The sequence below is a fragment of the Macaca nemestrina genome, chromosome 7 (genome assembly GCF_043159975.1).
Source record: "Macaca nemestrina isolate mMacNem1 chromosome 7, mMacNem.hap1, whole genome shotgun sequence".
Lineage (NCBI taxonomy): Eukaryota > Metazoa > Chordata > Mammalia > Primates > Cercopithecidae > Macaca > Macaca nemestrina.
In genome coordinates, this window is record NC_092131.1 from 49,057,325 (window position 1) to 49,081,246 (window position 23,922).

At 40.4% G+C, this 23,922-nt stretch overlaps 1 long non-coding RNA gene across 2 annotated transcripts in view; it reads left to right on the forward strand.

Moving 5' to 3' along the window:
* LOC105473630 (uncharacterized) overlaps positions 1-20,512 on the forward strand; it is a 104,026-nt gene extending 83,514 nt beyond the window's left edge. For both annotated transcript variants that reach the window (XR_982360.3, XR_982359.3), the window contains one exon: positions 19,855-20,512. This is a non-coding gene — a long non-coding RNA (uncharacterized lncRNA). The remainder of the gene's footprint in view (positions 1-19,854) is intronic.
* The last annotated feature ends 3,410 nt before the right edge of the window (positions 20,513-23,922 follow it).

Consider the following 23,922-nt stretch of genomic DNA (forward strand, 5'->3'; position numbering starts at 1 on the left):
GGACAGAGATTGGAGTGAAGCATCTGTAAGTCAAGGAGCACTAAGCATTGCCTGTAGCCACCAGAACCTAGAAGAGAGGCATGGGACTGATTCCCTGGCAGAGCCTTCAGAGGGAACCACCTCTGCCAACACCTTGCTTTTAAGTTCTCTACTCTAAAACTGTAAAAGAATTAATTTCTGCTGTTTCAAGCCCCTGAGTTTGTGGTAATTCATCATGGCAGCACTAGGAAACTAATACAGTTCATAATGGTTAATTTGTTGTTGTGGGCTTTCCACAAAAATGACTACACACACACACACACACACACACACACACACACACACACACACAGTATTAGTGTTAGTATTAGTATTTTGGAAATCTCCTTTATGGATCAATGGTTCTCAGTGGAAGCTGTACTACTCCTTAGCTTGGGTTTGAAATGATTGGAAGATGCTACCAGCTTTTTAGTGGGTAACATTCATACCAGTTCCATACAATAAGAAGTTGTCCAGCCTTCTGCATGACTTTTGAATCTCTCACCAGATAATTATTTAGATGAAAAACTACATTTATAATTATTTGAGGCAAAGACCTCATGCTGCTATAAAAGTAAACACAAAGTGTTTTTGCATAATTTAACTGTACACGTCTTCCTACCTTTTTGAGAAATGCAATTACTATAATGTGAGGAAAATTTGCATTTTCTTTCGTTTCGAATGATTCCAATGCAACTGTGCTGGTCTGCATTTGTAGACGTTGACCCAAAACATCAGAAAGTAGTGTTTTACCTACTAATTTCATTGTGCCTGAGTATTTACATAATGAAACAGATACTGTATTAGTCAGTGTTCTTCAGAGTTATAGAACCAATTATATTTATGTGTGTATATATGTATGTATGTGTATGTATGTATGTTACATATACATATGTGTGCATATACATGTATATATGTTAAGTTGACCCCTGAACAACATGGGTGTGAAGTATATAGGCCCATTTATACATGGATTTTCTTCTACCTCTGCCACCCCTGAGACATCAAGACCAACCCTTTTTCTTCCTCTTCCACTTCATCCTATTCAATGTGAAAAAAAATGAAGGATGAAGACCTTTATGATGATCTCCTCCCAATTAATGAATAGAAAACATATTTTCTCTTCCTTATGATTTTCTAAATAACATTTTCTCTTCTCTAGCTTACGTTATTGCAAAAATACAGTATAACATACAAAATATGTGTTAATCAACTGTTTATGTTATTAGTAAGATTTTCAGTCAACAGTAGGCTATTAGTAAGTAAGTTTTTGGAGACTAAAAAGTTATACACATATTTTTGCCCCTAACCCCCATTTTGTTCAAGGGTCAACTGTATATATGCACACACATAAATACATATATAAAGATATTTATTATGAAAAATTGTATCACACAATTATGGAGGCTGACAAGTCCCAAGATCTTCAGGGTGAGTTGGCAAGCTGGAGACCCCAGAGAGCCAATAGTGTAATTCCAGTCTGAAGGTTCAAAAAGCAGAGCTGATGGTGTAGTTCCCACTCTGGAGACTGACAGTCTCAAGACCCAGGAAGAACCAATCTTTCAGATCAAGTCCAAAGGCAGGAAGAAAAACCCATGTCCTAGTTTGAAGAAAGTCAGGCAGAGCGGATTCCTTCCTACTTGGAGGAGCATCATTCTTTTTATTCTATCCAGGCCTTCAACTGATTGGATGAATCTCCCCCACATTAGGGACCAGGAACCTGCTTTACTCACTGTACCAATTCAAATGTTAATCTCATCCAGAAACACCCTCAAAGACACACCCAGAATAATGTTTGACCAAATATCTCAGCATGCTGTGGCCCAGTCAAATTGATACATAAAATGAACCATCATAGATATTAATATACAAAGTACTTTTATTTTCTATTTCGTATTTTAGTTAAAACATTACGCTTGTTTTTTAAAATTGTAAAAGAAGGTTATATTATCTATGATTTTTATTTTATGATAATAAATGAAGCATTACACAATATTTGGTATAAAGAGTAGTCACTGGCTATTAGAGGGCTAAGAACCACTAATCTAGATGTTTTGCATTCCATTGTAATGGCTTACCAGTCCTTAATAGATAGACATACAACATTTATAATTAATTAACACTTTGGTTGCTTCTCTCTTTTGTTTTTTTGATTACAAAGAATATGGAGAACATCTTCATACATTTTACAATATTCCCGTGTAATAGATTTCTCAAAAGAGTATGTACATTAAAAATTTTGATAGACACTATTGCAGTGTGTTTCAAGACTAGAATGCTTTCGTCAATGAAAATTGCATACCAAAGACTACAAAACAGATACAAATGAAGTAGCTTTTGAAAGAATGAAAATGTAGGGGCCCTACCCATTCCTTTTTTGACTGAGCCAACTCTTGGGCATCTCCCCAGCATCTCTCAGACTTCAGGGAGCATAGCTTGAAAACTGCTGGCTTGAAATACAATTTACCCTTCTTGGTAGCTTTGGCTTTGTGAGGCTCACCCTGAGACTTCTCAATACCTTCTACTCAGTTTACCTAACATCCAGCTAGTTATCGTCGGGTTAAGGGTCCAGTCCATTTATCAGTTGTCTATATTAACCAGCTATTAGAATCTCCATGCCATCTTTATCATTATTTTTATTTTCTTTTAAAAACTATTTTAAATACATGTACTGAAAAGGACATAAAGCAAAAAAAATAGCTTAATAAAGGAGCATAACGCACATACCTTTATAACCACTACTCAGATAAGGAAATAGAACCCTATCAGCAGTCCAGAAGTACCCCCAACACAACCACCCCATTCCTCCCCAAGGATAACTGCCAGAGGTTGATACTAGTCATTCCTGTGTTTTTCTTTACACTTTTATTCTTCTATATACATACATATAAGTAAATACACTCTAGTTTCTTTTTACCTATTTGGAATTTCATATCAAAAGAATAATAAGATGGTTGGACATGGTGGCTCACACCAGTAATCCCAGCACTTTGAGGCTCAGGCGGGCCCATTACTTGAGGTCAGGAGTTTGAGACCAGCCTGACCAACATGGTGAAATCCCGTCTCTAGTAAAAATACAAAAAAAATTAGCCAGGCATCATGGCGCATGCCTGTAATCCCAGCTACTTGGGAGGCTGAGGCAGGAGAATCACTTGAACCCAGGAGGCGGAGACTGTGGTGAGCTGAGATCGTGCCACCGCACTCCAGCCTGGGCAACAGAGCGAGACTCTGTCTTAAAAAAAAATAATAATAATAAGTACATGTTTTCTATTCTTTGAAGCAATATCATTTTCTGAAATATGTACATACTGTTGCATATGGCTACAGTTTTTTCCTCTAAGTTTTATTGCTAGGTTGCATCAACTCTGTGACTATACCACAGTTCATTTATATACTTTATTGTTTATGGACAATTTGGTTGTTTTCAGTCTGAGATTATCATGAATAACGCTGCTATGAACTCTTTTATACATATCTCCTGGTTCACAGTCTTGCATTACTAGTGCACATATAACTGAACAAAGAATTGCTAGAACATAGGATATGTACCTGAGCTTTCCATTTTGTGTTGTTTTACTAAAAACAAACTACACTACTTAGTTTTAAAAAAGCATTTGTTCTACATATGAAAAAATGCTCAACATCACTAATTATCAGGGAAATGCAAATCAAAACCACAATGTAATACCACCTTACTCCTGCAAGAATGGCTGTAATCAAAAAATCAAAAAATAATAGATGTTAGTGGGGATGTGGTAAAAAGGGAAAACTTACACTGCTGGTCGGAATGTAAACTAATATAAGCACTATGAAAAACAGTGCAGAGAGTCCTTAAAGAATTAAAAGTAGATCTACCATTTGATCCAGCAATCCCACTACTGGGTATTTACCCAGAGGAAAAGAAGTCATTATAGGAAAAATATACTTGCACATGTATGTTTATAGCAGCACAATTTGCAATTGCAAAAATATAGATGCAGCCCAAATGCCTATCAATCAATGAGTGGATAAATAAATTGTGATATATATTTATAGACACCAAGGAATACTACTCGGCCATAAAAAGGAATGAAATAATGGCATTCACAGCAGCCTGGATGGAATTGGAGACCATTATTCAAGTGAAGTAACTCAGGAATGGAAAACCAAACATCATATGTTCTCACTCATAAGTGGGAGTTTAGCTATGAGTGTACAAAGGCATAAGAATGATACAATGGACTTTGGGGTCTCAGGGGAAAAGCTGGGAGGGAGTGAGGGATAAAAGTCTTCACATTGGGGCCAGGTGCGGTGGCTCACACCTGTAATCCCAACACGTTGGGAGGCCGAGGCAGTGGATCATGAGGTCAGGAGTTCAAGACCAGCCTGGCCAACATAGTGAAACTACATCTCTACTAAAAATACAAAAAAATTAGCCAGGCCTGGTGGCAGGCATCTGTAATTCCAGCTACTTGGGAGGCTGAGGCAGGAGAATCACTTGAACCCTGGAGGTGGAGGTTGCAGTGAGCAGAGATCATGCCACTGCACTCCAGTCTGGGCAACAGTGCAAGACTCCATCTCAAAAAAAGTCCACACATTGGGTACAGTGTACACTGCTTGGGTAATGGATGCACCAAAATCTCAGAAATCACCACTAAAGAACTTATTCATGTAACCAAATACCACTTGTTCCCCCAAAACTTACTGAAATAAAAATAAATAAATAAATGAATATTTAAAAAGTATTTTTAATAGATTACCTGATAGCTATGTATATTTTCAATCAACTTTTGCTCATATATTTCCCATAATATTTTATGAAATATAGAATTATATAGAGTTTCTTTTGGGAATGATGAAAGTATTCTAAAAGTAAATAGTGGTGATGGCTGTACAACTCTAGTATATTAAGAATTTTGAACTGTACACTTTGAAAGGATGAATATATACAGTACGTGAATTATATATCTAAATTAAGCTGTTATACATAAGCAAACAAACAATAGTGACGATAAGAATTCAGGATTGTGGATGGCAGAAGCAGTGTATAGGAGACTTTTTCTATCTTCTACCATCCTACCAGGCATTATGTGTGTGTTGGAGTGGGGGTGGGGGCAAGGAGTGGAAGAATCAATAGGGCAGAGGGAAGGTAAAACAGGAGATGGAAAAAGAGGAAACTGGTAGATTTAGATGGTGGCTTAGGATCACATTTTGGTAGCTTTATTTTTTAATGATGAGAAATGAGAATAAGCAAATGGAATACGATTGATAGTATATTCAAAGTGATGATGATGATTTCAGATGCATGATTTTCTGGTCTGCACATATTAGCTCTCTACATCCTCAGAAGCATTAATAAGTTCATGGACTACATGAGGAAAGGGAGCCGTAGGGAGGGAACCCAGAGTCACAGCATTAGTAATATAGATAATGATATTAATAACAATCACAGCTAATACTTACTACTACTTTACATTTATTTATTACTGATTTCAGAGTTTCAAATCCCAACTGTGCTACTTACTATGTGACCCTGAGCAAGTTACTGGGCTTCTTTTGGAATTACTACTGTCTCCCTGACCTTACTCTAAAGAGGATGTGCATGAGTAGATATGCCAGTTAGATGGAGTGCACACTTACCCTGCACCCTACCCCCCAAAACATAATCATCTCAATGAGGTGAGGCTGTAGGCAAGAGATGGGGACATCCCCTAAGTTGAGAGAAAGCATGCCTTTCAGCTTGAAACTAGGGAAAATGGAAAAAATAGAAAAAATAACGTCTCAACAAATCATCCTGTCACATAAGCATCCCACTAGCTACAGAATTCTAAGCAACATGACTATAAACACTCTTGCTTAAATTGCATAGTAATTTGTGTCCCTTATGATATGGCATGAGAAACAATTTTTTTAAATCCACAAATGATTCTTTGAAATACACCTTTTTGCCTCTTGCATTGGGGATAACATGAAGGGATAAGATCATTTTGTTAATAAATATGGTAAATAAACAACCATAGGTCAGTTTTGTTCATTTAGAAGGTTTGAGGACAGTAAAAGTGCTCAGAAAATTCCAAAAGGTTGCTTCTATCAAATGAATCGGGATGGCTTCTTCAGCAGTTGAATATCACTCTCTATAGTGTGTTTCTCCTATAAATGAAAGCCTTGTTTTGGACCTGGACTGACTGCTTCTGATTTTATTGGAACTAGAGTGAGAAACTGGTTTGCTGTGAATTCCTGCCTTGTGGTTGAAGGTGTGCAAAGTCAATAGAGGGCCTGAGCTCTGCTCAAGCTTGAGGCACCCAAGTCTCAGGTCGAATTAAATGTCCTCCAGGAGGCTGCTTTGAAATTCTAGTTTTTAAAGCATGCTTTTCAGAGCAGCAAAGCACAAATGCCATGTGTATATTGACTGCACTTTATGCACCCTGTATATAAAGGTTGTATTGAACATTTACGAGGGTTCTCCTCTGAAAAATTACAGATAATATTAGAAAGTATGTTTCCTGCATTTGTACCAAAACCTCAGACTCCAATATACTGAGGGCTTGATGGAATCAAGAAATAAAAGAGGGAACTTGTTACTACAACATATCATTTTCCTGGCACAAATGAACCCGTTTCACTCATGCAGGCCTTAAGGTATAGGAACAAAAGAACTCTAGCAGTTCAGAACACTTTGCCTGTGTGAACCTAAGTTCCTGCTCCTGTTCTCCATGGTTAGCCAGAGGAGGAAGGAGCTGAGCAGGCAGGAATTGTGTCAAACAGGGTCAAGAGGAATGCTGGAAGGCCTTTTATTGCCACGTCATACATCTACTACATTTTTCTTGCCTTTCAATTTTTAAAACTATTGTGAATTGTTCAAACAGCAAAGGTCTAATTATAAATGGCCTCTAAATGTTTACATTAAATGAGTTGACTTATTTCCAAGGTAATTTAGCAATAAATGTTCACAGCGTTTATTATTTGAAAAGTATTTAAATGTGCTTGATTTTTCTCCCATCCGTCTACTCATTAACAGTCAGGGAATAACAAAGAAACCAGTCTCTTTTTTAAAAAGTGGGGAGGCGGAGACAGGAATCAATGCGGGGAATTAGTTACACAGGTGATGGAAGAGTTGGAAGCGGAACAGGAGATAAGGAGGCAACCCAGAGATTAACAACAGCAGAGAGAGACAAAGGAAGGTAGTGGTGTTGCCAGAACCCAGAGCCAGGGTCGCCCGACAGTAGCTGGCAGGGCGGCATGCCCATCCACCAGAAGCCGAGCCGCAGGGGAGATGCAGCCACTGCTGGAGAAGTCACATGAAGCAGAAAGTTATCCTGTGTGCTCCCTTCCTCCTGCAGCCCCACATGCCACCTCTCATAAGTACCCCTCGTTGCTCAAAAGCAGAAGCCAGGTGATGTGAGAGTCTGGGACTTACAGCCTTCAGGGGTCAGGCCCACTGCCATAGAGAGCAGAGCAGGGGATAGGAAATAAGTATTTCTTGACATCCCATGTTCCTTGGCCATTCTCTTGACTTCTCAATGCTGAAGAAAAAAATTTTCGATAAGAAATCTTCAGCCTGCTGGATATTGGGGAAGACTAGGTCCTAAAGACTACAGCAGCCAAAGAAAGCTGCCCCTTATCTCTATCTGCAAGCTCAATACTCCTGGCCTATGGTATCATCAATCTCTATAGTTGACAGAGCAAAAGCTCTGTCCAATGGGATCATTGCAGACCCACCCATGGAGTCAGCTGCCTTTTTCTTGGTTTTCTTGACATTGTCTCATACTCGCACAGGAACTATTGTGCAGCATTTTTGTGAACTGTCACAAGGAAAAATGGCTATGGGACAAGTCTATGGCTATCAGGGCACGTTTGCCACATGTCTTCCAGAGCTTTGAGGCATAAGGAGAGAAAAAGAGAGAAAATGGAAATGTGAATGGGTGGTGAACTATTTCTCATGTGCTTTTTGGGAAGTAACTAGAATAAAAACACCTTTCCTTTCCTTTCCTTCTTTTCTTCTCCTTTTTAAGGAGAAAAGACATACCTTGGAGGAATATTTGTGCTATCCAAGGGTGGGGAATAAGGGCAGTTCAGCAGAAAACAGCTGGAATGTATCTGCAATGGGAGTGGACATAAATGCTCTCTCTGGGCCATCAGTGAATTGTTGCTGTGAGAAAGCCAAAATAGCAACCTCTTTATCACTACAACAATTCTCTCTCAGGCCAGTTTCCAGTTCTGCATGCACGCCCAGGACACTTCCCAGCTGTTTGGCGGTGCAAGTTCTATTCGATTGACCCAAGTCTCAGACCACAGTGGAAACTGCCATGTCTAAGTGGCCCTCCACATCACGCGCAAGAGAGGGTGATGGTATTCTGGGCGCGCCCAGCAGAGATAAGACACTACACTGGTCAACGTGAATACAGATAGGAAATGATTGTCTTTACTGTTAGTGGCATAACTGGCATCTATTCAGCCCTTGCTATGTGCCAGGCTCTCTGTTACCTTCTTGAAACTTTATTAGCACAGATGAGGATCCTGAGGCTTTGAGGTTGGGTTATTTGTCCAGCCACACATCTATTCAGTGGCAGATTTAAGACTCAAATCTAGGTCTGTCTCTCCCTCAGACCCAAAGCTCTTCTTCACTGTGCTACTCTGTACACCAGCTCTTAGGGAAACTCAATGGAAAATATGTACTTTCAGTGGTAACCAGCATTGAAAACAGCCACTGACCTCCTCATGGGTAATTTCTGGAAGAGATCATAAAACAGGGAATGATTACTTGCTTGGTCAATTTGTGTAATATTTTAATGCAAACAATAAGTAAACTCTTGCTATCTATTTAGGCTATTGAATCACGTGATATCTGTTAATATTCTTCAAGCTTCTATGTTCTAAATCTCTCCAGCTACCCAAACCCTAGAGAATGATGCTCCATTTCTGCAACTTTTTTTCCCAGACCTTCCCAGCTGAAATAATCAAATCCTGGAATCTGTAGGCTCAGATCCTGGCCAGGTCTAGAGCAAATCCCAACTCCATCTTCAGGGAAGGTCCCTTACTCCTTTGTGCCCAGAATCCATTGTGCCTATGATGAGTGCTTGTCACCTAGGTGCCCACCAGTTCTGCTCTTCTCCAGCTCATGCACTGTCCCTTTGCTCTCATTTCTGCTGCATCGCTGGAGTCCAGATGACTCATCTGCACAGTGAAGACTCTTCTCTCTGGAAGTCGACCCCGTCTCCTGAATTCTTACAATATTTACAGATGTAAACAGTTAACACACAATGACACATACATTGCACGTATACTACCACTTCCCTTTCCTGAACCCACAGAGTTAGAATGGTTTAATTTATTGCCTAAACCAGGACAGAATAAAAAGGAGACTAAATTGCATGATGACAACAGGTGTAAACCAGGGCAGTCCCATAGCAGACATTGCTAATTGATCCTGTTCTTTTCAATAGTGCTACAGGCAGCCCCTCACAGATGAACATTACGTGGAATCATTGGCACCATAGGGCACTTACTGTTTATATAGATGCGAATTATTCCTTTTTCTTCCATTATGAATGTAAGTATTTACTCTATGAGCTTCCAGATAAGAAGTCATCTATTTTTAATGGAAAGAAAGATATGGTTTCTGCTCACAAATAGATTAGAATCTAGTTGTGAAGAAAAGACAACTCAATTGCATCTCATGACTGCAAATATTTTTATCCATAAATGGGTTTCCCTGGGTGGATGAGAAGACCATCTAACCATTTGCAAGGCACGTTAGGCCCAAATTTAAACATTCCATTGAGTTTAATTTGGAGTTGACATAAAATATAGTACAGCTTCTAAAGTCAGAAAGTCCTGAGTTCAAGTACTGTAAGTGCATTCACTAGCCGTGTGAAAATAATGCAAAATAGAAAACAAGTACCAAAGGGAGATAATTATGCGTTAAAAGTAGAGAAAAGAAAGAGAAGAATTTTGTTTAGAGACATCTATCTTATTGTGCTCCTTTATTCTCTTTTTTAAAATAATATTTATTGGGTCAAAAATCACAAATAAGTACAAAGAAAACAAAAAAGATCCACAATCCCAGCACCCAGATCACCACTGCTGACATTTAAAAACAAAAACAACAGAAATAAAGGTTCATGATTAGAAAGTTCGAACGTATGGAGAGGTATAAAATAAGGGAAAAAGGTCTCCTTCATTTCCCCCAGTATCACTCCCTGAAGTAACCACTGTTAGCATTTTCTTGTGCATCGTTTCAGGAAAAGTATATGCATTTATCTGCTTGTATATATTCTGCTCTTGCTCTTTTTTTTTCACTTAATGGTATATCATGGCAGTCTTTCCATCACAGAGCATACAGATCTCCCTTATTATTTTACTAAGAGCAAGTAGGCCATCACAGATATTATAATTTAATCAGTCCCTTTACATTTTGGTTTGCTTTTGCTATCCTAAGCAATGCTGCAGTGCACATTTGAGCCACTTTAAATGAATCTAGCTTAACCTCACAGACTGATTAGGAGTGAAAATAAAAATATGCTACAGATATTTGTACTTTGTCTCCAGAGTGCATTCATCATCTACTACTGCCCATTCCATCCAGCTTCTCCTCGCTCCTACTTTGCTGTATCCTGAATCCCCTGGTTTTTGCCCATCTTACCTTCCCAGCGATACCTGAGTCCCCTTGATGAATGAGCTAGCTTCCTTTGGACTTGCTGTCCTGGCAGTGACAGCCACATCCTCCCTAGGGCCCACCTGTCAACATCTGCCCTCTGGCTCCACAACCGTCAAATGTGATTGAGAAGCACCCTCCTTTTTTGGTACTTGAACTTCATCAAATGCTTCCAATGAGGAGAACGGAAATTTTACAGAAATACTTCCCAGAATGAGATTTTAGGTGGCCCTTAAAGGACAGGGTAGATTTTATAAGGCAGGACAATGTCCTCAAGGGAGGACTAAATGACTTCTTCAGATACTTTGCAAGGGATGACTGTATATAAGGCAAGTATTCTGTAAAAAATCAACTAGTTTAGCAATATTCCTCTAAGCACTACATTAGTCCCTGGAAGCCAGTTCAACATGAATTAAGTTCCAATGAATATTCTCAAACCAGACAGATTGTCTGCAAGATTGCTGAGGGCCTACAGAGTGCCATAATGACCCAGAACCAGAGGCTCAGGGGTGCTGGTGAGGAGCTTGTGTAGAGCTTTTCTCTTGGGAAGATTCAGATGCAGGGTTAAAGGCTTTATGAAGAATTATGATTTCTAGTGATGAATGAAGAAAGCTAGGGCAAAGTCATCCTGCCAAAAATGAAAGAGCATCTTAAGACTTGACAACAGTGGCAATTCTGTCTCCCAGTGCTGTAGAATACTTTATGAACCATGCAGTGATTCAGAGTGGCTTAACAATTGCTGGATGGTGAATGCATCCCTGGAAACCTTCCTATTTCTGCAACAATATAATGATATAAAATTAGCTAATTTTAGTATATTCCTACATCTGGGAGGTTGAGGAGATGGATCAGTCAAATATTTATGGGCACAACCCCTACTTGTTGAATACTCCAGTGCTCTATAAACATTTGTTAGTAAGAACCTCCTATGCTGAGGAAAATGTAGAAGTTTTGTGGCCAGGGATGGATTGGTTTAGTGTTTATATTTACCTAGCATGTTCAGCAGAATAATGCCTCCTCCAAAGATGTCCCCAGTCTTAATCCCAGGAGTTCTGAATATGTTACTTTACTTAACAAAAAAGACTTTGCAGATGTGATTAAGTTAAAGACCTGAACATGGGAGATTATCCTGGATTATCAGGGTGTGCCTGATGAAATCACAAGTGTCTTTACAAGTGAAAGAGTGAGGTAAACCAGTTAGACTCAGAGAAGGAAATGTGATAATGACAGCAGCAGAGGTTGAAGTGATGTGAGGAAGAGGCCATGAGCCAAGGATTGCAGATGGAGAAGTTGGAAAAAAGCAGGGAAACGGATTTTCCCCCTGGAGCTTTGAGAAGAAATGCAATCATGCCAACATCTTGATTTTAGCCTGTGAGAAAGTCACTTTGGATTTCTGACCTCCACAACCTTAAGAAAATAAATGCATGCTGTTTTAAGACACAAAATCTCTGGTAGTTTGTTATAGCAGCAATATAAAACATAGACATCTAAAACCATCCAGTGTTGTTTTCTTCATTGTTTTATCTCATAAGTACAGAGAACGCCAGAGCTAAGTCGAATGCTGAAGGAAAATTCAACAAAGACTACTGAACAAACACGAGAAAGATGTCACATAGATCCAAATTAAAGCAAGAGAAATAAGGGTAATACTATAAGCTTGATGCCATGTTAGCCCTGATCCCTCTTTAGTTAACTGGCAATTCAATTTATTTAAACATTTCAGTGTCTCTGGCAGAGTCATGTTAAATTCACCATAGTCCCCTTGCAAGGCTCTCTTCAGAGAAATTTCTTCCACTTATTTCATGGGAATCTGAATATTTGAAGTGCAATAAATTTAAATTTTTATTATTTTAAAAACATATTTAGATGTTATGATAGATTCTTTTGGGAATTATCTTCTAATTTCCTTAATAATTCCCACCTCTTTAATAATTGCTACTTGATCCACAGGACCTAAATTGAATCCTTCCTTCTAGCCAGTGTGAATTGGAACAAGGAAGGGCCAAGAGGAACTCCTGACCTAAGCTGGACTAATTATTTCTCTTGGGAATCTAGAATTTGAACTGCAAGATCCAGGGTCTGGGAACTGGAAGCAGAGTTACTTTAATATCAGAAGTCTAGAAAGTTCACAAATTCCATAGCTGAATTTTACATCCTCCTAGGCCTAATTGTTGAACTCCTTCTTAGATTCCATATTTCATGTGGCAGAATAATGTGTGTAGACAGCAGCAATTCTCACCCCTCTCCGTATCTACACTCTTCCCAGTATGATCTGTAGCTCCTCCCATCAAGTGGTGGAATATATTCACCCATCCCTTGAACCTGAGATGGTCTCCTGACTTACATGTAACGGTAAATATGGTGGAAATGACATACAAGCTCTAAGCCTAGGCCTTAGGAAGCCTTCCGCAGCCTTCCATACTTCTTCAATAATTCCCTCCTCACCTCTCTCTCTCTCCCACCCCCAAACTCACCCACACCAAACTCACTCACACCCTCTCCCACCCCCCTTCCACCCCCATATCCCATGTCTAATGATAGTACGCTCAGGCTCAGGCTAGCTGGTTGGATGATTGGAGATGTAAGTCCATCCTTCAGTCCCAACCAGGAGCCAGTCATGTGAATGAGGCATTGAGGCTTTCCTAGACCTACCAGCTCCCATTTGACCTACTGGCTGATCACAAATTTGTGAGCAAATCCAGTCAAGACCAGTTAAGCCTGGCCCAGATCAACAGACCCATCCATCTGACTCATATATGCATGAGCAATAATATATTCATTGCTCTAAGTCAGAGTTTTGGGTGATGTATCATAAAGCCATATCTAATATATCTTAATTTGTTTGTTTGCTTCTTCTTTCACTTAATTTCAAAAACTGTTTGTTGAGTAAGTTCCTATGCTAAGAATATGGGATTACTGTGAAATTACCATAAAACAAAGCCCCCATTCTCATAAAACTGAAATTCTAGTAAGAGTTGTGGGGGAGGTGGGGAGACAGGCAATAAGCAAATAAAAGAGTAAATATATAGTCTAACAGAAGGAAGATAATAAAATACGGTTTGGAGAACAGGGAGTGTGGTAGCAGGAGGAGACCTGAGGGTAGTAAGTGAGTGAGTCATGCGAATATCTGAAGATAAAGCATTCCAGATAGAAGGCATAGCAAGTACAGAGGTCCTCAGTGAGAAGTGAGCTTGGCATGATTGAGAAAAAGGAAGTATTATGTCTGAAGTAGAGAAATGAGGGGGAGAGCAGCCAGGAAAGAGGTCAGAGCAGTGAACAAGGACCTGCCACGGGAAGCTTGAGAGTAATGATAAGTACTTTGGATTTTACTCTGAGCAAGACAATGATACAGGAGCTAAAAAGAAATTATTTAGGCAGATAGTGATGGTAAGAGAGTCCTCGGCAGAACTTCCCTTTTAATAAAAAGCAATCCCAAATATCATATATTTTCTAACAGAGAGCAGCCTGAAAAATCGAGCTGCAGACATAGATAAGCAAGCTGGAAGCTTGCACAGGTGAATGCCGGCAGCTGTGCCAATAGGAAAGGGCTACCTGGAAGCCAGATATGTTTAACATGGAGGCTCCATCTTCCTTTTTCTTTGTCACCACGTGTATAGTAAAAGAAGCTGGGCAACATGGCTGGCCAGGTAGAGAATTCATCTGCATAATAAAAGATCAAGGTGGGGCCGCAAGCTTCTTCACACCCTATGCAAATGGCACACCTGGTCCAACCAGTCTTTTGTGCCCTATGTAAATCAGATACCTCCTCTTCAAGCTAGTCTATAAAATCCCATGCATTTCACCACGGAACTGGCAACCCATTTTTTCTCCAGGACCCCTTTCTGCACAGAGAGCTCTTCTTTCTTTCACTTATTAAACTTCCACTCTTACCCTCACTCTGGTGTGTCTGTGTCCTAGTTTTCCATGGCTGTGAAACAACGAACCTCAGGTATTACCCCAGACAATGATGTCACTTCAACAGGAAACAACTGAAGAGGTCTGATCAGAGTTCTTAAGTGAATGGAATCACATTTTAGGGTGTTCACTGTGACTATCATATGGATCCACTCTAGATGGACAAGGAGGAGACCTACTGGGAGGCTGCTGCAATAGTCAGGTGGAGATGAAGGTGACTTGGTCCTGTATAGTAACACTGAGCAAACAGATTCTGGATGCATTTCTACAGTAGAGACCATAGCGTTTGCTAAAAGTTTGATTATGGGGTGTGAGTAAACAAAAGGGGTATGGATGGCAACAAGGCTTTGGTTTTAGATAACTGAAGAGACAGAGACATGCGGGGAGAGGGGAGGACTTGGGGAAATTAGGACTTTGGTTTTGGAAATACCAACTTTGAGAGTGTTTTCAGGTAGCCGAAAAGATAACATCAAGTAAATAGCTGGCTATCTGAGTGTGGAATTGCAGACAGAGCACTGAACTGAAGACATACATTTGGGAGTCATTTGCGTATAGATGGAATTAACAGCCTGAGTCCAGGAGAAATACTCCAGGGAGCATAGTGAGAAAAGAGAAATCAGTGACCAAGCCCTGGGGCCTCCCAGTGATTACTAGGGGACAGGAAGAATGAGCAAAAGTGTTGAGAAGAGAGACCAGAAAAGTTTAAGGAGAACTGGAAGCAGTTCCTGCTAATAAATTCCTTCCTATTCTGCTTAACTTCACTGCTAGGGACTGTATTGTGTCCGCTCCACTCCCCGAAATTCATATGTTAAAAGCACTATCCCCCAATGTGACTATATTGGAAATAGAGCTTTTAGGAGGTAATTAAGTTTAAAGAAGGTCAAAGTACAGGAGGGAAGTAATCTGATAGGATTGGTGTCCTTATAAGAAGAGAAAGAGGGATCAAAGTTCTCTCACTCTCTCTGTGGCTCTCTACGCATTCACCAGGGAGAGGGGTCGTCTACAAGCAGGAGGGGAGGCCTCATCAGAAAGCAACCTTGCTGGTGCCCTGATCTTGGATTTCCAGCCCCCAGAACTGTAAGAAAATAAATTGCTATTGTTTAAGCCTCCCAATCTGCGGTATTTTGTTATGGTAGCCCAAGCAGACAAATACACTAGTTTAAAAGCTGTCTTCTGTTACACACGGAGGTTTTAAACAAAAGTCTTTCTTTCTGATTGTTACTCCTGTTGCCCTGTAGCTCTCCACCTGGGGATCAAGGGCATCCACAGCTGCATGGGGAGGGCACAACCAAAGACTTCCACTGACCTGCTGAATGATTATTTTTTTAAGTCATGGCAGGCATAATAATCTAAAACCAAAGCATTTTTGATTTGTGAGAGCTAAAAGCATGAAAGAGAAGTGGTTTTATTTCTAAAAGAGTTTAGTGGAAGACTGGGCCAGAGCCCAGGGCAGAACATGGAGTGTACACACAGCCATCATACAGGAAACATGCAGGCTGAGGATTCACTGCAGCTCCTTCCTCACATAAGGGAGATAGAACGCCTTCCAGGGCAGGGAGGAGGCTGGAGTGTGAGGGGAGATAAATCAGGAACATTTAGTTGCTCCTGTGAAAGTTTTCAGCCCTGCCTGGCTACCTCCACGCCCCTCCCAGGGTTGAAAGCCCAGCTGGGGAAGGGCAGATAAAAACCCCCAGTCAGGCTGGAAAGTCCCTCAGCTAAATAGCTTTGCTTCCATTTACATCTGGAATGCTGAAAGGGACTGACTCACAATGTTTCTCACACCAGTTGGGAAAAGCTACAGTGGAGTGGACGTGGCTGCCTTTGTATTTGGGGAGAGAGAGCCTGAAACAGCCACAGGCCCCTCTGGATTCTGCCAAACCAGCACACAGCACAGATAAGGTGCAGAACTATCCTCATGTCCCAGTAGGGGATGTAGAAAGTGGCTTATGGTTGAGTGCCTACAGGTCTGTCAAGGAGTTACCAAGGACAGAGGCATGGGTCTCTAAACCAGATCTTAGAGTGGAGAGCTCCAAAGCCCCAGCCAGGTGGAGGCCTCTGCTCAGTCCCCACGGAACAGCAGTGACCATGAGCCTCAGCAGGAGGCCCACATGCACTGATCACGTGGGAGAGTAGCCCTGAGCTGGGGGAAATTCAGTTATATCTGAGCTATGGTGATACATCTAAAAGTGGTTATACTTTCAATAAAAAGATCCCTACTTAATCTAGATATCATCATTCTAGTTGTGCATTCTGCTTTGCTTATTAAGCAACTAACCATACTTTTAATTCTATTGAAAATATTTTGGTTGCATTTTGTCACTAATAATATAGGCAGTCTGCAACTGGTGGTTTAAAATGTATTCCTCCATATAAATAGTATTACCAATAGTTGTTAGTTTCTCAGATGAGCTTGCTGAGTCTGTGTAATATAGTAATATAGATTACATAGAAATATACATAAACGTTTACATAAATTAAAATATAATTTAATTACATCCACAATTAATTAAGTTATAATTATAATGTCAATAGTATTAGTCCAGTAGGTGCCACAATAGTACAGCGAAAAGAGTGCTCCAAATCCCCAGCACCACCAACTATTAACAGTGAGTCCTAAGTTCTTTACTTAACTTTTCTGAGCCTCAGTTTCTTTATATGTAAAATGGGGATAACCATCTTTTCTTGTAGGATTGTTGTAAGGATTAGTAACAGTTTTCATAAGGCACCCATTCTTCAGTGCAACTGATATTGGCTAAGGATTAAAAAAAACAAACTATCTGATGAAACAAATTAAACTGTGAATAATTCATGTTCCCTTAATCCTCATAGAAGGATTTGCACTTTTAAGAGAAAGATTTTTAGGCCAGGCACAGTGGCTCATTGGGAGAACCAGGAAGACAGATCACTTGAGCCTAGGAGTTTGAGACTAGTTTGGGCAATATGGAGAAGCCTCATCTCTACAAAACACACACACACAAAATTAAATGGGTGCAGTGGTGTGCCCCTGTAGTTTCAGGTGCTTGGGAGGCTGAGGTGGGAGGACCATTTGGAACCAGGAGGTTGAGGCTGCAGTGAGCTGAGACTGTGCCACTGCACTCCAGCCAGGATGATAGAGGGAAACCCTGTGAAAGAAAGACAGAAAGTAAGAAAGAAAGGCTTGGCAGGGCGTGGTGGCTCAAGCCTGTAATCCCAGCACTTTGGGAGGCCGAGACGGGCGAATCACGAGGGCAGGAGATCGAGACCATCCTGGCTAATGTGGTGAAACCCCGTCTCTACTAAAACAAAAAATACAAAAAACTAGCCGGGCGAGGTGGCGGGCGCTTGTAGTCTCAGCTACTCGGGAGGCTGAGGCAGGAGAATGGCGTAAACCCGGGAGGCGGAGCTTGCAGTGAGCTGAGATCCGACCACTGCACTCCAGCCTGGGCGACAGAGCCAGACTCCATCTGAAAAGAAAGAAAGAAAGAGAAAGAAAGAAAGAAAGAAAGAAAGAAAGAAAGAAAGAAAGAAAGAAAGAAAGAAAGAAAGAAAGAAAGAAAGAAAGAAAGAAAGAAAGAAAGAAAGAAGGAAGGAAGGAAAGAGAGAGAAAGAGAAACAAAGAAAGAAAGAATTTACAAAAAGAAAATAAAGAATTTACAAAGAAAAAAGAAAAAAATTTTAGTCCAATTAAATATGCAAATAAAAGGATTTTTCAGCAATTCCTTGAAACACAAAGTCAACTAAAAATGAAAGTGGCAGGAGGGAAAATACTTTGAAATGGCATAACCACCATTTTAAGCAAGGTGGACCCACCTATGCAAGCTAGCTCAGTATCCTGTTAGGATGTTTGGACTGCATATACTAGAAAACCCCTAAAAGGCTTAAACAAAGTAGAACTTAATCTTCCCCCCACACATAAAAGAACCCTGAAAGTTAGCAATTTAAGACTAGCATGGTTACTTGACAAAACTGTCAAGGTCCATAGCTCCTTGCCATCCTTCAGAGTGTTTCTTGTTCTCACAGCCCAATATGGTTGATAAAGCACCAGCCATCACATCACATCCATGTTCTGGGCAGCATGATGGAAGAAGGGTCAAAGAAACTCTCTAAAAACTCCCTGGAAATCCTGCATAATAATTTCATTTGCATTTATTGGCCAAAATGTGGTCACATGACCATATCTAGCAGCAAGGAAAGTTGAGAAATATTCTCTGGCTGAGTTTTAGGATTCTATTATTAAGAATGAAGAGAAGAACAGATGTTAAATTAAGCAACCAGCAGCCTTTGCCACAGCATGATGGAACCAGTAAGGTAGCTCTTACCGCTTTCACTTTCTCCCTTTCATACTCTGCTTTGTGATGTTGAAGGTGGGATGATGCCCACCACATTTCTGCTTCGCTGGGAGTTCTGGAGGGAGACTAGAAGACCTGAGGAGGAAGGATCCTGCCTTATTCACATCACCTAGCTTTGCTTCTTCACCCTGGCAGCAGCACTTCTTTCCAGGAGAGACAGTTGATCTCAGTTTGCAGCTTGTTCAGCACCCACAGACCAGCCTCATCTTTCCTTGCTTCAGTTACATCAGCACCAGCCCAGTCAGCACCCCTGCTGTGGACACAATTGTGTTCTCCCAAAAGTCATATGCTGAAGCCCTAACCGAATGTGACTATATTTAGAGATAGAGCTTTTAGGAGGTAATTAAGGTTAAATGAAATCATAAGGGTAGTTCCTTAATCCGAAAAGATCAGTGGCTTTGTTATCAGAAAAAAAAAAGGGTCTTGATCTAGACCCCAAGAGAGGGTTCTTGGATCTCATGCAGGAAGGAATTCAAAGTGAGTTGCAGAGTACAGTGAGGAGAGAGAGTTTATTGAAAGCTAAACATACAATTTACTTACATTACAGAGTAGGGCATCCTCAGAAAGCAAGTGGAGAATGCATTGTCTTCAAGTTTTTCTTATGTAGGGGTCTGATCTATGTAAAGATGATCTATGTAAAGACTAAGCTCTGCCTACATGCGGGGGTGCTGACAGCATGACAAAATTTATTATTCTATTGCTTTAAAGAAATCTATCCTTGACATTTTAGTGTGTAAGTCATCAAAACACAACTATAATTATCCTGAAAGCATATATTGTTATGGGTAACTGGGACATCTGGACTTTCTGTTGCTGTAGGATTTTGTCCTAGCAGGCCTTATCAAGCTGCTTCCTTAGCTGCAAACATCTTAGGGCCATGAGTTGTGACTGGCAATGAATATGTCTTGCTAGTTTTAAGATGACGTTGATTTTAAAATGGTGTCACTCTGGCTCTGCTAGGTCCTGCTTCCTAACAGTATTATAAGAAGAGGAAGAGAGGTCACTGTCTGTGCACATGCACCAAGGAAAGGTCACCACGTGAGTATGTAGTGAGAAATTGACCATGTGCATGACTGGAAGAGGGCTGTTACTGGAAACCAAACTGGCTGGCACTCTGACCTTGGACTTCCAGCATTCAGAACTATGAGGAAATAAGTTTCTGTTGTTTAAGCCCCAAGTCTGTGAAATTTTGTTATGGCAGCTCAAGCAGACTAAGAATCCCCTCCTGAGAGGTCTGAACTTTTCAGTCCTTCTGGCCCTTTTGTTCCCGAAGGTCCAGGAGCAGTATCGAATTTCATCACTTGCCACCTTTTTGATAAATTATGTTCTACTTTTGCCTTTTTAGTTCTTCAATGTCCAGTTAATTATTATGTGTTTCCTGTTAAAATAAGGGTTTGTGGATTTTGACTCCTGCCTGGATCCTGCCTGATACAATACTAATAGCCCTGGGGCTCTCTCAACTACGGCTACAGATACCTTAACAGAAGGGCTAGTAGCAAATTTCCCAACCTTTGTCTCCCCTCAAACACATCTCTACCAAATTCCACCTGCCACTTCACACCTCGACTCATTCCTAGTCTCCATTTTTTCAGTCTTACAATGGTCCTGTGTCTAGATTCTTCCTCCCTCTTTACCTAGCTATTTTGCTTTCATACTGCAGCTGAGTGATATACCTGGGTTTTGGTTCCATTTCCTCCATGAAATACAACTTCTCATATCCTTGCCTTAGAACTGAGCTGCACCACTTCCCTAAGACTGGGCCTAGCATTCCACGTTTTCCTGGGGTGGGGATAATGGACATAATTTAAAATTACACACCCAAATCAACTTCCTTAACTAAGTTGTTCTTGTTTTTTTAAACTTTTAGAGCTTTCTGCTTTTGTAGGCTGTAAGATTTCAAAATAGCTCCAATTGGTTCTCCTGATGGCAGCAAAGGGAATTCCATGGTGTAGGTGGGACACTTATATAAGAAAATTAATTTGTTATTAAGTCAGGCATCTTAAGTTTGGGGCAGCCTGAAATAACCATGTGCTTAGCTGTGCAATCAAAGAATACTTTTCAGGCAATACATCATGTTCATACACTTGCTGGTTGCTTTTGCATGCTCAAGATTTGTTTTTGTGCATTTTTAAATGCTATATTTGAATCGTTTGTGTGTTTTTTATGTATTGAAAGCAATGGAACAATAAAAATTTTCTAGAGAGTTTATCTTTCCTTCCACAACAATGCTCCTCTTTCAATTATCTCTGTTCTCTTCTTAGGCTACCTGGTTTACTTTAATAGACTTTCTTTTACCTATCACCATAAATCCCACAGTCACTAAAAAATGCTAGTGAACAAATGTAAAGTACTCTCTCAGAGTGCTCTGTTATCAAACTATCTTGTATAAGATAATAACATTTTTAGGCCCTATTCATGTCAAGAATCCTGTTTTCTTGTAAACATGCTTTCATAGCCTTAGGCACAGGTAAGAAGGGAGGCTGGGGAACCATTCACTCATTTAAATTTTCCTTGCTTTCTCTGTGGCTGAAGAAAATAAAAATTCCCACCTATGTTCTAACATGAAGAGCTAAACTGCAGGAAGCAGACATTTTCAAGATACTCAGAAAGCCTCAGGACTAATAACGATCACTTTGATTCAACACAGTGATCACTGTAGCCTGTGACCATTGGCCAACAATTTTTATTTTCTCATTCTCCATGGGAAATCTAGCATTCATGTCCATGGGGGCTCTGCTTTTTAACCCAAAGAACAAAACCTACTCTCAAATTGGTATAAATTTCCTCGTGTATACATATGAGGTCAATAGGGAAATAATATTTGATAGGACTAACCCAGGAAATTGTCATATAGCTACTGTATCCATACCAGATGGACAAGCACTCCAGGAAAACCAATAGTGACTTTGAGGAAGCTTCATCTCACTTTAAAGCCTCAGGGGCTGGCAAACTTCTACCATAAGAGGCTAAAGAGTAAGTATTTCAGGCTTTGGAGGCCACAAGGTCTCTGTTGCAACTACTCAAATCAACTGTTGTAGTGAAGTGGCATCGTTGTCTGAGGAAATACCCAAGGTTTGTCGTCTGGCGCCAAGAAGATTAAGGATACGGACACACACATACAGAGTGGGTTTAAGAGGGAAAAGTTTTAATGGGAAAAAGAAAGAAAAGAGAGCTTCCTCATGCAGAGGAAGTGCCCAAGCAGGTTTCTGGGTTTGGGGTGGGGTGTGCTTGATTTTAGAGAGGGGCTTGAGGAGGTGGTGATTGATTTACATAGAGACCAGGGGATTGGTTTGACCAGGTGTTCCATTGACATAGCCCACGAAGAGACTGGCTATCCCACCCTAATCTTTTATTATGCAAAGGCGGTCTCCACCTGACCAGAGCCAGGACACCTGCACAAGTGGCAACAAGCAAAGGGACGAGGGAATTGCCCTGTTGGATATCCTGGCTTCCAGGTACGACTGCCGCCATTTACCCATGCAAGCTTCCAGCTTGCTTATTTATGCTTGCGGCTTGATTTTTGAGGCTGCTTTCTGTTAGAAAAGAAATGGTTTGGGGACTGCTTTTTATGAAAGGGAAATTCTACTGAGAATTCTTTTATCCTGACAATCTGCCTAAATAATTTCTTATTAATTCCTATATCAGTAGCACAAAAGTAGGCACAGAAAGTGTGTAAACAAACTAGCCTGATTGTGTTCAGTAACACTTTTTTTTTCTTTTTCCTTTTTTTTTTTTTTTTTTTTTTTTAACAAACCAAGCAGGAGATTGATTTTAGCTAATGGGTCAGAATTTGCCAAGCTCCGCTGCAGGATATCCACAAATACTCTTTTACATAAAAACAAACATGCCACAAAAAATCCACATTCTGCTTTCCTGGCATTCCACATAATTACCTACAGGTTTTACACCTGTAAAAGCATACAGAGAATATTGTCTCTCTTCTTTCAGCTTTCTGAATTGAGGTAATGAATTTTAAGCCCAGAAAGAAAGATGTTTAGTGCCATTTTGTCATTTCTTATTTGCTAGAGTTGTATATCAAGGCAAGACATTATCACTAACAGGACAAGACCTGGGCTCTAACAACCTCTTCCACAAAGGTAAATATAAGAGCATTCCAGGCCATTACAAACCAAATTACCCAACTAAGACAGGTGAAGGCTAATGCTTCTAATGGTACTCAGGAAAATCAATCAGCCAAGACAAACAGAGATGGCTGTCAATGTTATATTGACAAACTGGTGGGTGGTTTACAGAAAGAAAAGGAAGTCGGCCGGGCGCGGTGGCTCAAGCCTGTAATCCCAGCACTTTGGGAGGCCGAGACGGGCGGATCACGAGGTCAGGAGATCGAGACCATCCTGGCTAACACAATGAAACCCCGTCTCCACTAAAAATACAAAAAAATTAGCCGGGCGTGGTGGCGGCGCCTGTAGTCCCAGCTACTCGGGAGGCTGAGGCAGGAGAATGGCGGGAACCCGGGAGGCGGAGCTTGCAGTGAGCCGAGATCGCGCCACTGCGCTCCAGCCCGGGCGACAGAACGAGACTCCGCCTCAAAAAAAAAAAAAAAAAAAAAAAAAAAAAAAAAAAAAAAAAGGAAGTCAGTGAGGAAAATATTTGGATGAGCAACAAAGGATGAAATTCTTTCTAGACCCTTGAGGCAAAGGCTCAAGTTCAGGGTTAAAGTTAACGCAGTTCAGTGAGAAGAGCCTTCTTCCACCAGAGTCTGATGAGCCAGTTCTTACAGTAAGTTGGTTTTTAATTTGGGGGAATTTTTGTGGGTGTGCTTTTTTTTTTTTTTTTTTTTTTGGTAAATCACCAAGTTTGAAAAACCCAACTTTGAAATAGTTGTGCTTGAAGCTTTTAGAGTTGGGAAAATAATATTAGCAGCTAATATTTGAGTGTTTCCTGAGTTCTGGTTTTACACATTACCCTGTTTAATATTCTTTATCATTATACCCGAGTTATAGGAGAGGAAATCAGCTCAAAATGGTGAAGTAATCTACCCAAAGACGCATAGATATAAGAGGCAGG